Source organism: Giraffa tippelskirchi, chromosome 12 (genome assembly GCF_054371585.1).
Source record: "Giraffa tippelskirchi isolate mGirTip1 chromosome 12, T2T-mGirTip1v1.2.pri, whole genome shotgun sequence".
Classification (NCBI taxonomy): domain Eukaryota; kingdom Metazoa; phylum Chordata; class Mammalia; order Artiodactyla; family Giraffidae; genus Giraffa; species Giraffa tippelskirchi.
Genome location: NC_137286.1, coordinates 98,395,393 through 98,401,522, shown reverse-complemented (window position 1 = coordinate 98,401,522; position 6,130 = coordinate 98,395,393).

Below are 6,130 nucleotides of genomic sequence, written 5' to 3'. Positions count from 1 at the left end.
GAAAATTATAAGCCAAGGTAAAGAAAGAAGATTGCCATTTCCAATGGTTATCTTAGTCTGAGGAAGATTCGCTGTGAGCTGCTAGGGTAGAATTTGCCTGATAAAGCCCCATCAAGTGAGCAGGGTCACCTTTTGGCATTGTTATATTGACATCTTACCTGGGATGTGACTCTGCACCCCTGCCTGGTACTTCTGGGTCACTCCTGTTGCAAAAAAGCTTCCTGGATTCGTCATGACTTCACTTGGTGGAGACACTCAAATGTCGTTGGAATTTACGTGTGTGTATGTGTGTTGTCACTGTCAGAAATTTACCATGGTTTTCCAGAAGATAAAATAATCTCACATATATAAAAATACGTTTAACTCCAAATTGATCTGTACAGTAAGTGCAATTCCTATTAAAATTCATCAAGGTTTTTTATAGGCACAGATAACCTTCTAAAATTCATATGCAAAGGCACAGAATATAGAAGAGATAAAATAGTTTTGAAAAAGAAGAATCAAGTTGGAGAAATTACCTGATTTTAAGTCTTACTACATAGAGTCAAGATAATTGGCAGAGGGTAAGCACATAGATCAATGGAAAAAAACAAAGAACCCAGAAGCAAACCCATACAATACACCCAACTGATTATCAAAAGCGCTCTAATAAAGAAAAGCCCTGTATTATCACAAAATCCTATTTTTATCGATTTCAGCCTCTCTGCCTCTGGACTTTTGTTTGTATCATCTACTTCAATTTGCAGTGCCACCTTCCCAGATTGCATGCTTCTCCCCACCTTCAGAGAAACCTTCCCTGATCATTCCGGCCTGAAATAGTATTTTCTACTTCCAACTTTAGGAAGAAGCATTTAGAATTTCTGGTCAAGGGTCTAAAATGGGAAATTAAAAGATATTATAGTATTAAAGATTAAAGCAAAAGACTAAAGTAGGGTAAAACTAAACTGCAGAGATTGCTGTGGCCTGATTTTTCCTGCCAAGTTTTAAAAGTTTTCTAACGAGGGCCAGTAAACTTGTTGAGGCAAAGAGCTATTTCTGTCTTATTCACTGCTAAATGTATTCCTTTATTTGGCACATGAATTTGAGCATTGTGCCTACTAGGCATCTAGGTAGGCGCTGAGCCCAAAAAGGCAAGCAAAGGCCAAACACAGCTCTTGAACTTCTGTGTTTTCACCACACCACCTAGTTCTCAAATCAATACCCTCAGGAAGTATTTGTTGACAGGCTGAATGGCTAAATTGAGGTTACAGAATGAGAGAAGCAATAGGAGCCACCCCATGAAGACTGAAATACACTGCGTAATGGAGTATTTTCTACCTAACATTTGTCTAGCCTCGACTTCCCAGAAACACAGCATGCATGTTTCAGCCAAAGCTTCTGTTTGTAATAAAAACAGGCCTCTGGCTACTAAGCAGTCCAAGCCTCAAGGCTCAGGTCTCCAGTAAAATGGCAATAAGACTAAAACAGAGAAATCTCTTTTCTTTGAGGTTTCCATGTGGCTTGACACCTACCAGTCCCTGAATGTCTTCCCTACCTAGTGAGGTCAGACACACAGTGGATGTGTCAAGTAGACAGTGTACTCTAGCTAATTTTAAAATGCACGAGTGCCTTGAAGAATGCCAAAGGTGGAAATGTACTGCCTCAGGATACATCAGATAGAATCATAAACACTCAAACATCCAGAGCTGTGCCAAACCCGGTCTCCAGCCTTAAGCCCTGAAAAGGAGTGTGGGGCTTAATTTTCTTAGTTGTTGTTGTTGTTCAGTCACTACATCGTGTCCAACTTTTCGTGACCCCCATAGACTGTAGCCTACTAGGCTCTTCTGTTCATGGAATTTTTCAGGCAAAAATACTGGAGTTGGTTGCCATTTCCTACTCCAGGGGATCTTCCCGTGTCTATTGCATCTCCTGCATTGGCAGGCAGATTCTTTACCAGTGCGCCACCTGAGAAACCCCATGTAAATTATACCTGAACATAATTGGTTTTTAAAAAAGAAGAATGAGAACCAAAAAACAGAAAAACAGCAATTAAAGTGACCATTGGTTTGGTCTTGAGTGGAATCCAAAGCTTGACTTCCAATACAAATTAAAAATCTGACCATAACTTCAAGATAGGTATTCTGCTGGGCTGTTCTATCGAGGTGCAGCACTCAGAGACTGGGATAATACATTGGAAAGCCGTTTTTTGCTTCTCTACCAAACAGTCTCTAGACTGTTTTAAATCCTCCTCCTCCTTTTAAGCTTCTTCAGATCAATTTCTCCAAGCCCTAGGGACCACAGAGGTTTGATCATAAACAACTACGTGCTGACTGTGGATCAGGAAAAGGCAGACTGGAGAAAGGCTTCCCCAGGATTTCAGTTCGAGCCCATACTTACTGCTCTTGGCTGCTAAGACCGTGCTGCTAACATCCCCAGAATTTACAGAGTAAAAATGCGTCTGGGCATAAGACCACAGGCCTGGGTCTGGAATGCTTTCCTGCTGGTTTCTGGCCATACGTATAATGTGTTTTCTGGCCATACACACTAGATCTATGATGAATCATCAGCTTGGAAACACTTTCTACTTTCAAATCCTGTCCTGAAGCATTTGACATCATTTCTTTTCCTTTAGAATTTTTGTGCTCATTGTGAGAGTGAATGAATTTGGTCTTGCTAATAACAATGCCTGATAACAAAGGACTAATGCTAATAACAAAGGACTGATGCTGAAGCTGAAGCTCCAGTACTTGGACCACCTGATGTGAAGAAGTGACTCCTTAGAAAAGACCCTGATGCTGGGAAGGATTGAAGGCAGGAGGAGACAGGGATGACAGAGGATGAGATGGTTTGATGGCATCACTGACTCGATGGACATGAGTTTGAGCAAGCTCTGAGAGTTGGTGATGGACAGGGAAGCCTGGCGTGCTGCAGTCCATGGGGTCGCAAAGAGTTGGCTGTGACTTTGTGACTGAACTGAACTCAATAACAATGCCAGCCATTTCAGCAGTATTAAAAGTACCTTTTCATTCTTTAGTGTCAATTCTAACATCTCCTGATGGAGGACTCCCTTGATTACTTTAGTTAACGCAGACATCTCTCCCCTTACACCCTTGTGCCACCCTCAATCACTTTGCCATGTGTGATTGTCTTTATGGTGCTCATCAATGTCTGAAATGATCCTGGTGCTTACTTATTGTCTGTCTCCTCTTTGCTAGAATGTCATCCTGTGAAAAACGGGACCAAGTCTACCTGTTCACAATATCCTGAAAACAGTGCTCAACTCAGAGCAGGTACTTGATGAATATTTTGGAATGACTTCAACTATACAACATGGGAAGACATTTAAACAGTTATGTAGAATCTACATTTGAGTTCTCTCAAACATCTCTGTTTATATTCTTCAACTGTAAATATCATTAAAAACATAAAGTTAGGTTCCAAGTTGTTTGTCACCTACTGATGAGAGACCTGTAGACAAAAGTTGCCAAAATGCAAATTGCTTTTTAAAGCACTTTAATTCCCTTATAAAGATCTTTTAAGTTCTTAAAGTAAAACTAAAGTTTGGTCTCAGTGAATGTTCTTAATATTAAGCTATTAAGCAGATACACATATTTGCTTTATGTAATTATTAAAGAACTTCAGTTGATTTTTTGCCCTTTTCATGGTTCAGAGAGTCCTTTTTCAAAACTGTAAATAAAAGTTAACTGAAAATATGGAAATGTCCAGGGTAAATTCACCTAGTGAGTAAAATTTCAATAAAGAGAGGAAAAGGTATGCAAACAAAGCAGACAATGTTCTGTTTTTCTTTGATTTACTGCCGAAGGAAAAGAAAAAAGTAATGATGATTCAAGACTTCCAAAAACCATCGTCATTTTAAACTATTTAATGAAAAAAATTATAGTACAAAAATGCAGCATGAAGAAAAATATAAAAACAGGAATTTCCATCAGCTTCAAGAAGAAGTCTGAATGGAGAGTACGAAAGAACATTTTATTTTGAATAGAGATTTGTTACTTCTCTTAAGTCCATGAGTTTGAACACTTACCCCGAGTTTGGGTCTCATTGTCTTTGGCCCCCTTGACATCACAAAAACTTGTTTTTCCACCTGGGATTGGTTGTTTTAGTGGGTTGAATTAAAAATTATATCCATGTCATAATCCTTAGTACTTGCACATGTGACTTTATTTGGAAATAGGGTATTGATTTAATTTATTGAATGGAAGATACTTCAAATTCTTCAGTGGCTGACAATTTATAGAAGTTTCATATATATGATTTCATATAACCTCCTAATAACCCTCTCTCCCTGTCTACCTCTATGTTGTCCATCCCTCCCCACTGGTAATCACTAGTTTGTTCTCTGTATCCTGTGAGTCTGTTTCTTTTTTGTTTTATTCACTAGTTTGTGGGGATTTTTTGAGATTCCTCATATAAGTGATATATACAGTACTTGTCTTTCTCTGTATGACTTATTCAACTTATCACGATTCCCTCCAAGTGCATCAGTTTTGCTGCAAATGGCAAAGGAAATAGGACCTTTACAGATAAAATTAAGTTAAAGGTTTCCAGATGAGATGATCCTGGATTTGGGGTGACCCCCAAATCCAATAATTAGTGTTCTTATGAGAAAAAGAAGAGGGATATTTGAGACCTACTGACAGAGGAGAAAACAGAGGGAAGAAACAGGGGCAGCAATTGGAATGATGTATTTAAAACCAAGGAATGCTAAGTATTGCCAGAAGAGAAGCTAGGGGAGAGGCATGCCGTAAATTCTCCCTCTGAACCTCCAGAAAGAACCAACCCTGCCAACAACTTGATTTCAGACTTCTGGCAAACAGTGAAAACTTAGGTTTCCATTGTTTCATGCCACCAGGTTTGTGGTAATTTGTTACAGCAGCCTCAGGAAATAAACACAGTTGTACACAGCACACCTCATTTTATTGCACCTTGCAGGCGCTGCGGTTTTGTTTTTTTTTTTTACAAATTGAAGGTTTATGGCTACCCTACCTCTCGAGCAAGTCTGTGATTAGTCTCTCAGTCGTGCTCGACTCTTTGCGACCCCCACGGACGGCAGCCCGCCAGGCTCCTCTGTCTATAGGGATTATCCAGGCAAGGATACTGGAGTGGGTTGCCATGCTCTCCTCCAGGGGCTCTTCCCAAGCCAGGGATTGAACCCAGGTCTCCCCAACTGCAGGCGGATTCTTTACTGTCTGAGCTACCAGGGAAGCCCATGAATACTGGAGTGGGTAGCCTATCTCTTCTCCAAGGGAACTTCCCAATCCAAGAATCGAACTGGGGTCTCCTGCATTGCAGGTGGACTCTTTACCAGCTGAGCTACCAGGAAAGCCCAGTTTGTGTCATTTTTCCAACAGGACTTGCTCACTTCATGTCTCTGTGTCACATTTTGTTAATTCTAACAATATTTCCAAGCCTCCACCAGCTAAGAAGATTGTGACTCGATGAAGGCTCTGATGATGGTTAGCAATTTTTTTTTAGCAATAAGGTATTTGTGGATGAAGGTATGTACAGGTTTATTTTAAGACATAATGCTATTGCACACTTAATAGACTATGGTATAGTGTAAACATAACCTTTATATGCACTGTGCTGTGCTTAGTCACTCAGTAGTGTCCAACTCTTTGCGACCCATGGACTGTAGCCTGCCAGGCAACTTGGTCCATGGGGATTCTCCAGGCCAGAATACTGGAGTGAGTTACCATGCCCTCCTCCAGGGGATCTTCCCAACCCTGGGATTGAACCCAGTCTCCTGCATTGCAGGCAGATTCTTTACTGTCTGAGAAACCCCCAAATTCAATGACTTGCTTTATTGCTATATTGGCTTTATTTCAGTGGAACTCAACCTGCAAGATCTCCAAGGTGTGTCTGTTATGACTTAAGTAAACTGTCTTTTTTTATGTCTAAAAGTTTGCAGAACAAGGTATCTTGTTACCTTGTAGACCACCGTGGGGCACTGTAATCTGTATCTCTGGGAAGCAGCCTTTGAAGGTCCTTAATGAAAGCTTCTGTAGGCTCTGCTGCATTCTAGAATTTACTTTGGGGAACAACAGTGAAGATTTCAAGACTCAGGAAAAAGAATCTCAACCACCCGGGGGCCAATTGGAAGCTCTACATTTCCACTTAGTAACACTTA